This window comes from Bubalus kerabau, chromosome 2, assembly GCF_029407905.1.
Source record: "Bubalus kerabau isolate K-KA32 ecotype Philippines breed swamp buffalo chromosome 2, PCC_UOA_SB_1v2, whole genome shotgun sequence".
Classification (NCBI taxonomy): Eukaryota; Metazoa; Chordata; class Mammalia; order Artiodactyla; family Bovidae; genus Bubalus; species Bubalus kerabau.
In genome coordinates, this window is record NC_073625.1 from 156467030 (window position 1) to 156482639 (window position 15610).

Below are 15610 nucleotides of genomic sequence, written 5' to 3' on the forward strand. Positions count from 1 at the left end.
CAGAAACCAAGGGAACGTCGAGCATTGTTTGTTATACAGTTTCTGAGCATTTGTCACACATCTGATGAGGGCAAGGCACTGGAGAGAGTGCAAAGTTAAATATTTAATAAAAATCAACCCTTTTGTTGTTGGAAGGGGCTCTGGTTTTTCTTCTCTTAGAAAGGATCCTTCACTGGGCTCTGATACTTCCTATGTAACATTCCTAGAATTTCTCACCCATCCCCACTCCTGTGGAAAAGGGGGTGGTGATGGGGGAAGGATGAGGAGAGTGTTCCTAATTAGCACTTTTATACATAATAACATAGGGGGTGTTATACAAGATTTTCCTTTGCTTAAATTTCCAATTTTTTTTCTTGTTATTTGACTCATCATATTTCAACCAGGATCTGGATACATCCCCAAAACTCCCAGCACAATTTGACACAGAGATAGTGTCATCATGATGTTAAGGGTTTTGTTTTTGTTTTTTTTTTTTTTAATAATTTTACTCTCAAAAATTATAAGAACACTTGAAAGTAGATGAGTTTTATTGCATAGCCATAACTGTACTATTTGAGCTGATATTTACATTTCAGCTCTCTTCCTTATTTATCAAAAACAGTAAGTCTGGTTTTATTTAGTAGTGAATAGGAGTGGGGAGCTTAGTGCTAGTTCACAGCCTCTGAGAAAAGATGTATCTGACAGTCAGCAGTCAGCAATGGACTGTCACACTGAAATGTTCGTGCTAGAGTTCTTAGCATTAACCAGAATGAGTCTTGTTATTTACATGTAGATAACAGAAAAGAAATTACACTGAGAAGGGTATCTTGGCATCAGTTTATTCCTTGTTAAGTAATAAATAAATCTAGAGTGGGTAAAGAAATAGTTGCTATTTACGATTAATAAATGTAAGATGCCTGGAAAGTGAATGTTTTCAGAACTGTAGATTTCCCAACTTCAGTGCTGTGTCAATTCCACAGAGTTTCAAATATCTGGCAATTCACCCAGAAAAGTGGAAAACAAACCCTTTCCTATCTCCTGTTACTGAAGTCTTTATTTACTTAGTATGGTTGGTTTTAGAGATCCCTGGATTGTACTAAACTCCTATTGCTGTCTGTTTTCTCTGGTTCTTCCTTCTACTATGTTCTTCTTAGGAAACAATCTTCCTTCAGCTGTGACAATGGCCCCTGTCTCAGTCAAATGTTTCTTCCTCCTTTGAAACACTTCCCAGAGCCCACCTTCTCTGTGATAGCTCTGCATTCCCAAAACATGATTTGGTGATCAACTCTTTCTCTTCAAGACTGGTAGGCACAGATTAAATTGGCAGAGAAGGTGGGCAATGGGAAGAAATGGGAAGTTACAGAGATTTCCTGAAGGAAATATTCTACCATCCTCCACTTTAGAAAGTGAGAATTACCTTGAAGGCTAAATGCATGGGTTTTAGTATCCCACACAGTAGATAAAATGAAAACAATGAATACAATGAGGTGACGCTTCTATTATTCTGCTGAGAAATGGCAAAATTAAATCATGCTCTAGTCTAAATGTGCACAGCCATCCCCACAATTCCTGTGTTGAAGACTAATCATAAAGTGATGGTATTAAAAGGTGGAGTTTTGGGAGGTGATTAGGTCTTGAGGGTGGAGACCTCATGTATGGGATTAGTGCCCTTATCAAAGAGTTTTCAGGGAGCTCTGTTGTCCCCTTCCTCTATGGAACCAAAAACCAAATCTACCAACACTATGATCTTGGACTTAGCAGTCTTCAAAACTGTGAGAAGCCCAAATAGACTAAGACAAAAATGGACTATGAGTCCATTCAAGATCTCAACACAGCCTTATCTAAAAATCCTAAACAGGCTGTTCTGCTTTATTTCCACTGTTTACATAAAGGTGAGCTCACAAGTGAGTAGAAAGCACTTTGGAAAGTAATTTTTTCCTCCAAGCTAGTACATTTCAGACCTTCTCTTTCAAGCACACCCTGGCCAGCCTTACCTTCAAACCCCATCCTATTAGCTGCAATTTGTTTGCATATTTTGATTTACTTATTTATTTATGTCCTGCTTACCTCCATCAAGTAGTTCAGGAGGTTCACAGTGAAAACATTGCTATGAGAAAACACTGCTATGAGACCAGAAATAATTAACCCAAGGCAAAATGCAGGAACAGAAAAGGGGACCATTGGCAGAATAAAGGGCACACATGTAGCAGAAAAACTTAATCTATCCTAGCTAAGGAAATTGCCAATCTCAAGCAAGGTCACATTTGCAAACTGCATTTTTCCACTTCATTCTCCTCTGTACATAATGAGGTAATACTTATCCAAGTACTTCTGTCTAACTTGTATTTTGGGAGTTATATGTCAGCTACCATGAATAAAACATCCTGGCTTTCTTTTTTTTTTAATAAGTAGGTGCCAAGAAAGATAGGCATCTTGTTTTTAATTGTATAATGAGTAAATTATGTAATGTAATGAGTAAAGTATGGAAAGTTCAATTGTAGCTGATGTATAGTTCAATTGAGTTAAATCATACCATATTGTGTTCCTTTTCTAATGACCACAAAGCACTTTTTCTTTTTTTCCTGGCAAAAAGTTCAAACGCAATTTCTTTTTCTTTCTCCCTATTTCTTTCCTTTCTTTTTGGGCCCATAATAAGCAACTTTCTTCAAAGTGGTTTCCATGATTAGGCCAGAAGATCTGTGGTTACTTTTTCTATCATTCTGTGATTACACCACATTTGCTAAATAGATATTGTGTAGTTAAAGATGGGCTGCTTCTTTGAGTTCTGCAAAAATGTTTCAATGCTAAAATCCTCAATGCTCTTTCAAAAAGTTTGCTTAATTGAAGCAAAAGAAATAGTGGAACCATTGTTGGGGATAATCAATGAGAGGTAATTTACATGAGGGGACCATGGTGTGGTGGGAGAAGAAATTCTGGCTCTGTATAATTCATTCTGAGTGGCTTGAGCCCACACAAAAGATTTACCTTTAAAAGGCTAAGTTCCCAAGCCCCCAGTTTTTAACGAGTAAATCCAACCTCTAAATCCTTTATCAACCCACAAAACAACATTATGCTTGAAGCTCAAATTAGATAGATTTCTACAAGCTTTAAAATCTATAAATATTTGGGGGTCAATGCAAAGAAAAGATGCTGAAAGATAAACTCTCAGTACAAACGAAGAGAGACTCAGTTCAATTCCATGCACTTGGCACAGAATGCTAAAGTAAACCATGCCCTTGTTAAAAGAAAAATACAAACAAAAACCACAAGGTATAATTTTTGCGTTTTCAGACATAAATATGGCCACACCAAATGCTATTTAGGGGAAAATACTCTTAAATTAGAAACACTTACTGACAGGAGACCATGTTCAGTTTTCTACCCTTTAAAAAAAGCAATCATATTAAAACCAGAATTTATTTGGTTACATTATTGTCTCAAATAGCAAGACATAAAAATAAGCTACATTTACATTCTATGATTTCTACTTTAAATCCTAAGTCAACTTCATTAAAACACCTCTTTGAGGAAGACATAGTAAGTTCCACGTTTAAATATTAAATAAAAGCCATAATTGCTTTATAAGTGCAAAAATTGTACCTTGTGGTTTTTGTTTGTATTTTTCTTTTAACAAGGGCATGGTTTACTTTAGCATTCTGTGCCAAGTGCATGGAATTGAACTGAGTCCAGCTGATCTCTAATTTTTGCCATGTTAGAAAATTTGAGGTTCATTCAAAACAAAGGATACATCTGTTTTCATCAGCTGTTTCTTGAAATTTATTACTAGGACTTATTTTTTTAATTGTTTTGCCTAGACAGTATTGTTTTACTAGGCATGATTTATTACTCTATGTGTGCCCATGGAAACTGTGTTCCTAAAATCATAGAAACTGAATCAAAAATAATAAGGAAAGGATAGGAACTCATTCCCTTTACATTGGATTAAATGATTATTTAGAATATATAAATCTGTTTAAATTATAATATAGCTGTGTTTATCAATGGGAAGAAAAATATGTTCAATTAACTCAAGTTTATATACAGAAACTTGAGGCATGACCAGAGGATAAAAGAAAGAATTGAGGAATGTGACATTTCGGAATGCTATTTTAAAAATCAGCTCAAAATTGGAGGATTATCTGCCTAAGAGAGACATCAACAATGTTTTTATTTACTCTCTACTTTGTTCCACAAAAATGGATTTCAAGCAGCTTGCTCTCTTAATGTTCTATATTTAAAATTGTTGAATCTTAGCTTTTGAATATGATAAACTGACAGCACTTGATGCCTACTTACTTTGCAAGCATTTTACATATATTTTTGTGCTAGTATTTTCAGGCTAGAAGAGTGTATCCTTGTCTGGGCACCATTTTAAAAAATAATCTTATTTATTTATTTATTTATTTATTGACTGTGCTGGGTCTTCATAGCTGTACAGGCTTTCCTCCAGTTGCTATGAGTGGGGGCTCCTATATAGTTGGGGTGCTTGGGCTTCTCGTTGCAGTAGCTTCTCTTGTTGCAGAGCACGGGCTCTAGGGTGCTTGAGCTTAAGAGGCTGTGCCTCCCGGAGCTCTAGAGCACAGGCTCAATAGTTGTGGTGCAGGGCTTAGTGGCCCTGAGTATGTGGGATCTTCCTAGATCTGGGATGGAATCCATGTCTCCTGAATTGCCAGGTGGATTCTTTACCATTGAGCCACCAGGAAAGCCCTCATGTAACATTTTTAAAAAGAGAAATAGGCTATCTTGGTAAAATGTTGAACAAATTTCATCTCTAGGTAAGTTTTTCACAGGTTACCAAAACAGTGGCCTATATTTGCTTACTGAGCTGGTATTGAGGTTTTGGACATTTTTAGAACGTCCAAACCTTTATTAAATCACAAAATAAGTTATCTGGAAAAATTAAGGGGATATATGGCTTTTGAGACAGCTTGTTTTAGTTTTGGTGATAATTTAGATACATCTGCATTTACATTTAAGATTTTCAACACTGAAACAATAATCGCTAACATTTTATTTAGCACTTTTCTGTGCCAAGCATTGTTGTGAATGCTTTGTTTTTAACTCACTGAATCCTCACAACCTCTCTATGAGGTGGGTACATTAATCTGTTTCATAAACTGAGCCATGCAGAGTTAAGTGACTTGCTCAAATCATGACTGGCTGGTGGTAGTGCCAGGATTCAAACACAGGAAAGAGCTTCTGATCCCCTCTATGACCACCACACCACCCCTGTGCCTGCTCTGTTGGGAGGGCTTTCCATGGAATGCCACCTTTCCTGTTCTCCCAGGGTGGGACTTCCTCTGGAAATACAAAGAGCTCAGGCTGTTCTAACTGTCGATACACACGTGTGTATCTCTCTCGTGTGTATCGACAGTTAGAACAGCCTGAGCTCTTTGTTTGTCTGACTAGTGTCTAACCAATTCTACTTTCCAGGCAGTAAAGGAAGCCTCTAGAAAGCTAAACACTTAACTGCTGCTTGTTTCAAGGGGAAATTTTGAGGCAGTGGAACAGTTTGGGCTGCTGCTAGAAAGTGTCTCAGAAAGAGCTATAAATCTTCAGGTGGGTGTGATTCAGGGAGGCCCTGAGCAGGCGCTGGCATGGAGAAGCTTCGCACATCGCACAGATAGACCAGCTGACTCCAGCAGAAACAGGTCTGTAATGACCTGGACTCAGTCATCTGGAATTTCTAAAAAGAGGGACTATAAACTCATCTGTCAATAGGATCTTTAAAATTTTATTTTAAAGGTTAGTATCCCAAACTTTGAACACACCACAGAATAGGAGAGCCTAAAAGCCTTCCAGTAAAACAGGACCAGGATTCATGCACCACCAGTAAGTAAAATTTTTATGTTCCAAGGTGGACTCTCACTGATTAAAAATGACTTTTAAAACCTGATATTGGTTTCTCTGCAAAGGAGTGTTCAGAGAGAGGAAGAAGGAAGCACAAGGGAGGGGCACATTGGTGCCTTCAATGGTATTGCCAATGTTCTGTTTCATTACTTAAATATGTTTATATCTGTTCTTTCATATACAGCATGTATTCCATAATGTCAAAAAGCTATTAATATTAAACATTTACTGTGTGCTAATAGTATGCCTGGCATTGAAAACAATAATATTTATAATAAAACACTAGGCCTCTACTGAATGGCTTATTTTTAAATTCATTGATATTTCCAGTATTATCACATTAAAATTAAAAAGTTTACTTAAAATTTTTACTTACTAAAAATTTTACTTACACACATTAAAAATACTACTTATAATAATGATTAATTGCTGCCATTGAAAAAAAATCATTTGCTCTATGCCAGGTCCTTCTTAGGTATTATTTCATTATTCCTTCTACCAAAGTCTTGAAGAGTTTGTGTCAGCTAAGATGAGTTTGGTAATAGCACATCAAACTAAAGCCAGTTTCAATAATAAGAATATTTATTATCTCATTTAAGAAGTCTGCAAGACTTGATGGGTCCAGGATCCCTCCAAAAGTTCCACAAGGTCATCAGGAACCCTTGATGATAAGGCTCTTTCTCTCCACCTCCTTGGGATATTAACATGGCCCTGTAATCATGTCCCCTTTTGCTTGCCAAATGGCTGCCACAGATCTGGGCAGCATATGTTGTAGACCCAGCAACATCTGGTTAAAGAAAAGGCATGTGTCCCTCCATGTGTCTTTCTTATTTGGGGAAGAAAACCTTTTCCATCAATCTCCCATCTTAGAAAATTTCATCTCAAGTCCAAATGCCCAGGATAAAGTCATATACCCGCCCCCTAGTTACAAAGGAGGATGATGTATTTAGTGCCACGTTTTTCTCATCTTTGTTCTCTTTGTTGGTAATTTCATGTTTAAAATGTCCCAAGTTTGGTGCTGAAGTGCTCTCTGGTGCTCCCAAATATGAGATGGCTGTGAGGCACCTCATGGATAAAATTACATAGATTGCATTTGGCCATGAATTATAGCGCTCTTCAGTTCAGTTCAGTTCAGTTCAGTCACTCAGTCGTGTCCGACTCTTTGCAACCCCATGAATCACAGCACGCCAGGCCTCCCTGTCCATCAACAACTCCCGGAATTCACTCAGACTCATGTCCATCGAGTCAGTGATGCCATCCAGCCATCTCATCCTCTGTCATCCCCTTCTCCTCCTGCCCCCAATCCCTCCCAGCATCAGAGTCTTTTCCAATGAGTCAACTCTTCGCATGAGGTGGCCAAAGTACTGCAGTTTCAGCTTTAGCATCATTCCTTCCAAAGAACTCCCAGGGCTGATCTCCTTCAGAATGGACTGGTTGGATCTCCTTGCAGTCCAAGGGACTCTCAAGAGTCTTCTCCAACACCACAGTTCAAAAGCATCAATTCTTCAGCGCTCAGCCTTCTTCACAGTCCAACTCTCACATCCATACATGACCATAGGAAAAACCATAGCCTTGACTAGACAGGCCTTTGTTGGCAAAGTAATGTCTCTGCTTTTGAAAATGCTATCTAGGTTGGTCATAACTTTCCTTCCAAGGAGTAAGCGTCTTTTAATTTCATGGCTGCAGTCACCATCTGCAGTGATTTTGGAGCTCCCAAAAATAAAGTCTGATACTGTTTCCCCATCTATTTCCCATGAAGTGATGGGACCGGATGCCATGATCTGCGTTTTCTGAATGTTGAACTTTAAGCCAACTTTTTCACTCTCCACTTTCACTTTCATCAAGAGGCTTTTTAGTTCCTCTTCACTTTCTGCCATAAGGGTGGTGTCATCTGCATATCTGAGGTGATTGATATTTCTCCCAGCAATCTTGATTCCAGCTTGTGCTTCTTCCAGCCCAGCATTTCTCATGATGTACTCTGCATATAAGTTAAATAAGCAGGGTGACAATATAAAGCCTTGACGTACTCCTTTTCCTATTTGGAACTAGTCTGTTGTTCCATGTTCAGTTCTAACTGTTGCTTCCTGACCTGCATACAGATTTCTCAAGAGGCAGGTCAGGTGGTCTGGTATTGCCATCTCTTTCAGAATTTTCCACAGTTGATTGTGATCCACACAGTCAAAGGCTTTGGCATAGTCAACAAAGCAGAAATAGATGTTTTTCTGGAACTCTCTTGCTTTTTCCATGATCCAGCGGATGTTGGCAATTTGAGCTCTGGTTCCTCTGCCTTTTCTAAAACCAGCTTGAACTTCAGGAAGTTCATGGTTCATGTATTGCTGAAGCCTGGCTTGGAGAATTTTGAGCATTACTTTACTAGCATGTGAGATGAGTGCTTGGCTGAGCTCAATTTTAATAAATTAATGATCTCTATCACTTATGACATCTTTAAATAGAAACACACATTAAAAAAAAGGTTATGTATTGATTAGTTGATGAAAATATGTGGCTGGAGGCTTTTGGGAACCTACTCCTGTATTTCCTTTAGAAGCAGTGCTTCCATGTTTGCTAATCCAGTGTCTGACGTGACTTCGTAGAACACAGCTACTATGAATAGTAATAGTTGACTCTGTGTGCACAAACACACACATTCACGCAACACACACACACACACACACATACACACACCCAGACAGTGATATAGCATCACATTCACCAGCAGCATGACGCTGTCTAGCAGAGTTCTCCGAACTGAAATAATTTCACACTTTCTCACTCCAGAGTGGGGTGCCCAAATGTCCCAGTTTGCCCTTGATTGAAGGGTTTCCCAGGATGAGGGACCTTCAGTGTTGAAACAAGGAAAATCCCAGGACCAATCAGAAAGAGTTGACTCCCCTACTCCAGAGTTTCTTGAAGCCAGGGAATTGAGGTTGAGGGGGAGTGTCCATCCTCACCCTTCAACTCTTGCTCTGAAGCTAGTAGCTGCACCATCTTTAAGAAGGAGACTCATGGAATGAATGTAAACGCAAGCAGTTAAACACTGCTGTCCCCACTCAGGCTTCTGAGGGTTCCTAAGCAAAAGCTGGATTTTCCCTGGCAAAGCTTCACTGAGAAAGCATTAACAGTAAGCTCATTTGATTTACATTCCAAATGCACCTTGCAAGTGTCTCTTTGGTGTGTGGAAACGTCTAAAAGATGAATTATGAAGAAATACAATATATGGCACAATAAAAAAAAAAGAATAACACGTGTCCAGGAATTAAAATATTTTCATTCAGGCTGCAAAATATATTATTTTCTTTAATTCGCTTGTAAATTGATAAAGGATAGAGAGAAAAATGTAGATTTCGGGACCAAATCCATATTTCCTATATCAGCAAATTCTCAAATTTTCACAGATTTGGAACTATGTCGACTAGTGATTCTCAACCCTGGTATTATATTAGAATTATCTGGGAGGATTTAAAAATTCCTATGCCTGGATGCCACACATTACAATGAAATTAAATAGAAATGGAGTGGGGGAGAGGAATTATTGGGCACTTAAATTGTTCTAACAGCTTCCCAGGTGATTCTAATAACATACAGCCAGGGTTGAGACCCTCTCACAGGGAGGGTGATGCTGAGAAAGGGTCTTGGAAAGTTTCGGCAGCGAATGCTATAATCAGCTGGTGATGCCTGCTGTGGGTGGGAGAGGGAGAAAGGTGGTAGCTCACAAGGCTGCACTAAGCCATCTTTTTCAGCCTAGCCAAAGCGGGAATATTCAAGCTCTGAATCTTGATCAAATGATTAGCACTCTTACCAGTATCTTCATCCTGTTACCATTTTGCAATGTTGTCATGAGGGTTAGGTGAGGAAGCAGATGCCAAGTGGCATCTGGCACATAGTGGATGCTTAATAGAGGGAAGCTATCATTAACATAACCAGGCTCCCATGTTTTCATTTTTGGCCACATTCTGACTTACATTCTATTATCCTAACAAAAGGACTTCCCAGGTGGCTCAGTGTAAAGAACCTGCCTGCCAATCCAGGAGAGGCAGGAGATGCAAGTTCGAACCCTGGGTCCAGAAGATCCCCTGGAGGAGGAAATGGCAACCCACTCCAGTATTCTTGCCTTGAGAATCTCATGGACAGAGGAGCCTGGTGGGCTACAGTCCATAGGGTTGTTAAGAGTCAGACATAACTGAGTGACTGAGCACATATGCATGCAGCCTAACAAAGAGTAACAGAAGAGTTTTTATGAGATAGCAGTAACAGTATTTTACAAACAAAATGAATAATACAAAAAATGAATGGTATGGCCAAGGCAATTTTGCAAGCATATAATCTAGTTCAGGGGTCAGCAAATCACTGCCTGTGAGCCAGATCCAGCCACACCTACTCGTTTACTTATTGTCTGTAGCTGTTTTCCCATAACGGATACCACATGGCCCATAAAGCCAAAAATATTTGCTATCTGGTTCTTTACAGAAAGTTTGCTGACCCTTGATTCTAGTTCATCAATTCTCAGTCCAGTCCATGGACCTCTGAAACCCCTTCTGGGGATCTTAGAGGTCAAAGCTATTTTCACACTAACACACATCATTGACCTTTTCACCGGGTTGACATTTGTACTGAAAGGATAGAAGCAACGTTGGGTAAAGCTGCCGGTGCTCTCTTCATTGTTTTCTTTACCACTACATGTTGTAGGGAAGAAACCAAACAAACAAAAAGCCAGTTTCACTTAGCTCAGGTTGACTACTGGTATTTTGAGCCAGATTAACTGTTGGTTTCGAGGGGGCTGTGGGTTGTTTAGCAGCATCTCCAGCCTTTGCCCAGTAGACACTACCAACTCATCCCCTCCCATCCCCCATTGTAACAGTCAAAAACCTCTCCAGACATTTTTTGAAATTTCTTTTATTTAACTAAACGATGGTAAATGTCAATAGATACAACTCAGATAAACAAAAAATCTTTGGTATCTTCTGTAATTTTTAAAACAGTAAAAAGTTCCCAAGACCAAAAAGTTTAAGACTTGCTGTTCCATTCTGTATTTATAGGGTATTTATGATATTTATACTGCTAAATCAATATAAAGTGAAAAGGATCACATGTATAAGATATAGGAAAAAGAAGAGGGGAGCTTAGGGTTTGGGGTGGGAGGGGTGGAGGCGTAGCCAGTGAAGACACAGCTTTAGAGACCCAGGCGGCAGTGTGACCTGAACTGATTAGTCCTTCATCTGTGCCTCAGTTTCCCTCTTATAAAATGGAAGTGATTGCAGTACTTACCTCACAGTGTTGTTGGGAGGATTACATGAATAAATACCTAAGAAGCATATAGAATAGGTTTGGTGCTTAGATTAAGTGCTCTCTGTGAGTCAGCTATTATTGTTTTAATATTAAATGATCAGTTTATGTCAGAAGGGATGAGGTCAGGCCTGCCATTAAAGCACACAGGTGCTGTCGACCCTGTCCCTATGGCAGGATGACTGAAAGCATAAAAAATGCAGTCACTGGCCCCCAGAGACGAAATATCGTGGTGCCAAGAAAGAAATCAGAATCCCCTAGCCCACTTCTTACCCTAACCTCACACTTTCTAATCCAAAGTCACATCTGTTACCCCTGTGAGGTACGTGGACATGCTCCAAGGTTTCAGAACAAACGACGTGAGGTTGGCTTGGTTTCATGTGTGAGTTCCAGAGCAGTTATAACTTTTCTTGTTCCCGCACTGTGATTAATTTTCCCTTCAGCTCAGTTTGGCTGCCAGAAAGTCATCCAGAATTGTGTTGATTTCGGCCATCCTCACCTTTAGGAAGACATGTGCTTTCAAAAAAGGTCTCTTAATGAAACCGTAAGGACACCTCTTAGATAAGAAAGTGAAATGTTTGTAGACTGACTTTTAAAACGTTGCTGAAGAAGAATCTGAAGCTGAAGCAGAGGACGTTACCTGAAATTTGAAATTGCACTCTCTGTTGTAAAGCGTCACATCTCCTATGCCCCAGTTCTTATCTCTCCTGACCTCCCTGGGTCAATCAAGATATGTTTTACTGTAATTGTTTTCTGTGGCTATTGAGAATGTTGCATTAAGATCCTAAAACCTGTTGAACTCACACGTCATATTCTCTGTGAGATCTGACCTGACTCTACTGTTTGACATTAACTCCCCTGCCTGGGTCTCCCCGTTCTGTTCTTTTTTCCTTTGAGGCACATTTCTGCATCCAACACACGCTGTATTTTACACATGTATTTTGTTTATTATCTGCCTCATTATTGTGGCAAAATTTTTACTGTTTTTTCTTCAGTGCTGTATTCCTAGTTTCTAAAACAGTGTCTGGTACATGGTATGGACCCTGACATCCAGCTTTTGCCTTTAAATGAGGAAGGGAAAACATCCCTGTGATGAATCACACACTGTGAATTCACATACAGAATCCTTGCGTGAATGAAAGCATCTATTTCATGCTTTCATTGAAAAAAATATTAGACTCAAAAAGAGTACTTAAGTTTCCCTTCTGTTACCTAGCAATTTCATGAGCCAAAGTATAAAATAGGCTATCAGGAACTTGTCCCAATGGTATTTATTTTTCATTCATCTAATATTGTTATCCTTCAGTGAATAAATCTCTCTTCAGTTAGCTATCCAGCTCACAGAAGTGTGTCTCAGTCCCACAGAGCACTGTGCCCTAGGGCTTCCCTGGTGGCTCAAACACTAAAGAATCTGCCTGCAGGACTTCCTGGTGGTCCAGTGAATAAGGCTGTGCACTCCCAATGCAGGGTTTGATCCCTGATCAGGGAACTAGATCACACATGCCGCAACTAAGACCCAGAGCAGCAAAATAAATAAATATTAAAAAAAAAAAAAAAAAGAATCTGCCTTCAGTGCAGGAGAACTGGGTTCAATCCCTGGGTTGGGAAGATCCCCTGGAGAAGGGAATGGCAACCCACTCCAGTATTCTTGCCTGTGAAATCCATAGACAGAGCAGCCTGGTGAGCCACAGTCTGTGGGGTTACAGAGTCAGACATGACTGATCGACCAACAGAGGTTCTTAACAAACAGTTATTAAGGAGTTGATTGGCAAGTACCTCTACCCCAAGAGATGTGTTCCAATGCAATTATACATGGAATCTTTGAAAACCAAGTTAAGTACTAAAAATTAGGGATATTCACTACTGAAATCTGTTCTGTACTAAGTATTTCTTGTAAAGCACAGAATGCCTTTGCAAATACATACTTTATTTGTAAAGTCATATCTTGGCATTTAGAGCTTCCCTGGTGGCCCAGACAGTAAAGAATCTGCCTGCAATGCAGGAGACCTGGGTTCAATCCCTGGATCAGGAAGATCCCCTGGAGAAGGGAATGTCTATCCACTCCAGTATTCTTGACTGGAGAATTCCACGGACAGAGGAGCCTGGTTGGCTACAGTCCATGGGGTCGCAAAGAGTCAAACACAACTGAGTGACTAACACGCACACATACATGTCTTGGAATACAAGGTTTACTTAAATCAGTGAATTGAGACATACACAGAGTATAGATGCTACAGGCTCAGTTCTGTGCCAGGTTGATTGATGTATGAGAAGTAGCACCTTTAGGAGACTTGAGTGGTACACTTAACCGTTAGGAAATTATACATGGAAGGGGGGATTGCGGGTCTCCTTAAAGGCAGAGACTGCTTCTCATTCACCTTTGCCGCCTAGTGTCTGCATGCATGCTCAGTTGCTTCAGTCATGTCCGGCTGTTTGCGACCACAGGGACTGTAGCCGGCTAGGCTCCTCTGTCCATGGAATTCTCCAGGCAAGAATACTGGAGTGGGTTGTTGCCATGCCTTCCTCCAGGCAATCTTCCTGACCCAGGAATTGAACCTGCATCTCTTAGATCTCGTGCATTGGCAGGTGAGTTCTTTACCACTCGCATGACCTAGGGTAATGCTGCTGCTGCTGCTGCTGCTGCTAAGTCACTTCAGTCATGTCTGACTCTGTGTGACCCCATAGACAGCAGTCCACCAGGCTCCCCTGTCCCTGGGATTCTCCAGAACACTGGAGTGGGCTGCCATTTCCTTCTCCAATGCATGCATGCATGCAAAGTCGCTTCAGTCATGTCCTTGGGTAATGGTAAAAATTAAATCTGTGCCTGTTAACAGAGCACAAGGCTTGGACAGACTCAAGTCTAGCACAGGCATATTATAGACTTGCAGTACTGATCTGGTGATGAAAAAAAAATCATGAGTAAACAAAAATATCAAATGAAACCAAGTATTACAGTGAAAGTGAAAGTCGCTCAGTCATGTCCAACTCTTTGCAACCTCATGTACTATACAGCCCATGGCATTCTCTAGGCCAGAATACTGAAGTGGGTAGCCTTTCCCTTCTCCAGGGGGTCTCCCCAACCCAGGGATTGAACCCAAATCTCCCGAATTGCAGGCGGATTCTTTACCAACTGAGCTATCAGGGAAGCCCATCAAGATGTTTAAAAAAGAATTTGTAATACAAAGAAAATTCACACAGAAGAGGTCACTAGGGATGGCTTCATGAAGGAGACAGGAGTTACATCTTGAAAGAAATGAAGGCTCAAAATGCTGTAACAAAGGAGACAGGGAAACTCCTACCTGGAAGAGTTAATTTAGACTTGTACACCTATCATTTAAAAGGATTTTGAGCATCAATCTCTGCCATATATTTGTTTATAATTATACATATATTCTATTATACTACCATTATAAAAATTTTTAAATATATAAGAGATGGGATGGGGAGAGAGATGGGAGGGAGGTTCAAGAGGGAGGGGACATATGTATACCTATGGCTGATTCATGTTGCTGTTTGACAGAAAACAGCAAAATTCTATAAAGCAATTATCCTTCAATTAAAAAATAAATTAATTTTTTTAAGTAAAAAATAAAGATTTTAAAAGAGCAGTTAAAGATGAAATAAGCATATTTTAAATTATTAATGGTATATCATTATTTATGTTGGCCACAAATCTACATTTCAAATAACCTTCTAGATAATTTTGAATTTTTATGGCTCTCTTCCAGTCATGTTGGATTCAAACTTGTCAGCCCATAATATGCCTGATGAGTTCTCCTAGGTATAGGAGACCTGTCAGCTAAGCCATTTTCTTATTCATTCATACCTAAGTTATTCATATTATCTTTCATTATCAGTTTCTTTGAAGGAATCTATTTAAGTCAATTGTGAGAGTTAACTTGATTAAAGCTAACTAATAGAATCTACTCGTTCAACCAGGCACATAAATCTGTAACATGCTGCCAGATGCTTAAAGTGAATAGATGAGTGAAGATACCCTGTGGAGAAGAGGTAGTATGGTGCCTGCCATCATCCGACAGGTGGATGGCTGGAGGGTGCCGCTGATCAGGCCTCCCGTGTCCGTGTGGAGTTAGTGAGTCACTGGCATGGAACCTTGGCCCCAGGAAGAACTATAGTCTAGAAGGGTAGATGTGTGAGGTCAGATCATTAGCGGTGGTTGAGAGCTTTGGACATGGCAAGATAGGCTCATGAGACTACATATTCTTAAGAAGGGAGTAACAGGAAAATTTTAAAAAATTGTCCTGGGAATCAGGAAAGAAATTAAAACCTCAAAGAAGCCAATTCAGAGGCATCATGAATGAAACATTGTTAGCTTCAGCTAGCTCTGTAAGTATACTCCCCATAAAGCTGTCATCTGCAGGTCATGGGACTCTGACTTTCTTTTAAAATACAGGCCTTAGTTCTTCATTATTCTCCACTCCCTTCTACCCCCTGCCAGCTTTATTAAGGTATGATTAACAAGTAAAGTTATAAGATA

The 15610-nt window shown here is 39.7% G+C and overlaps 1 protein-coding gene across 1 annotated transcript in view; it reads left to right on the plus strand.

Moving 5' to 3' along the window:
* The window catches only part of VEPH1 (ventricular zone expressed PH domain containing 1), a 258723-nt gene that overhangs the window by 114352 nt on the left and 128761 nt on the right, over window positions 1–15610 (plus strand). The gene's annotated exons all lie outside the window — the stretch shown is intronic.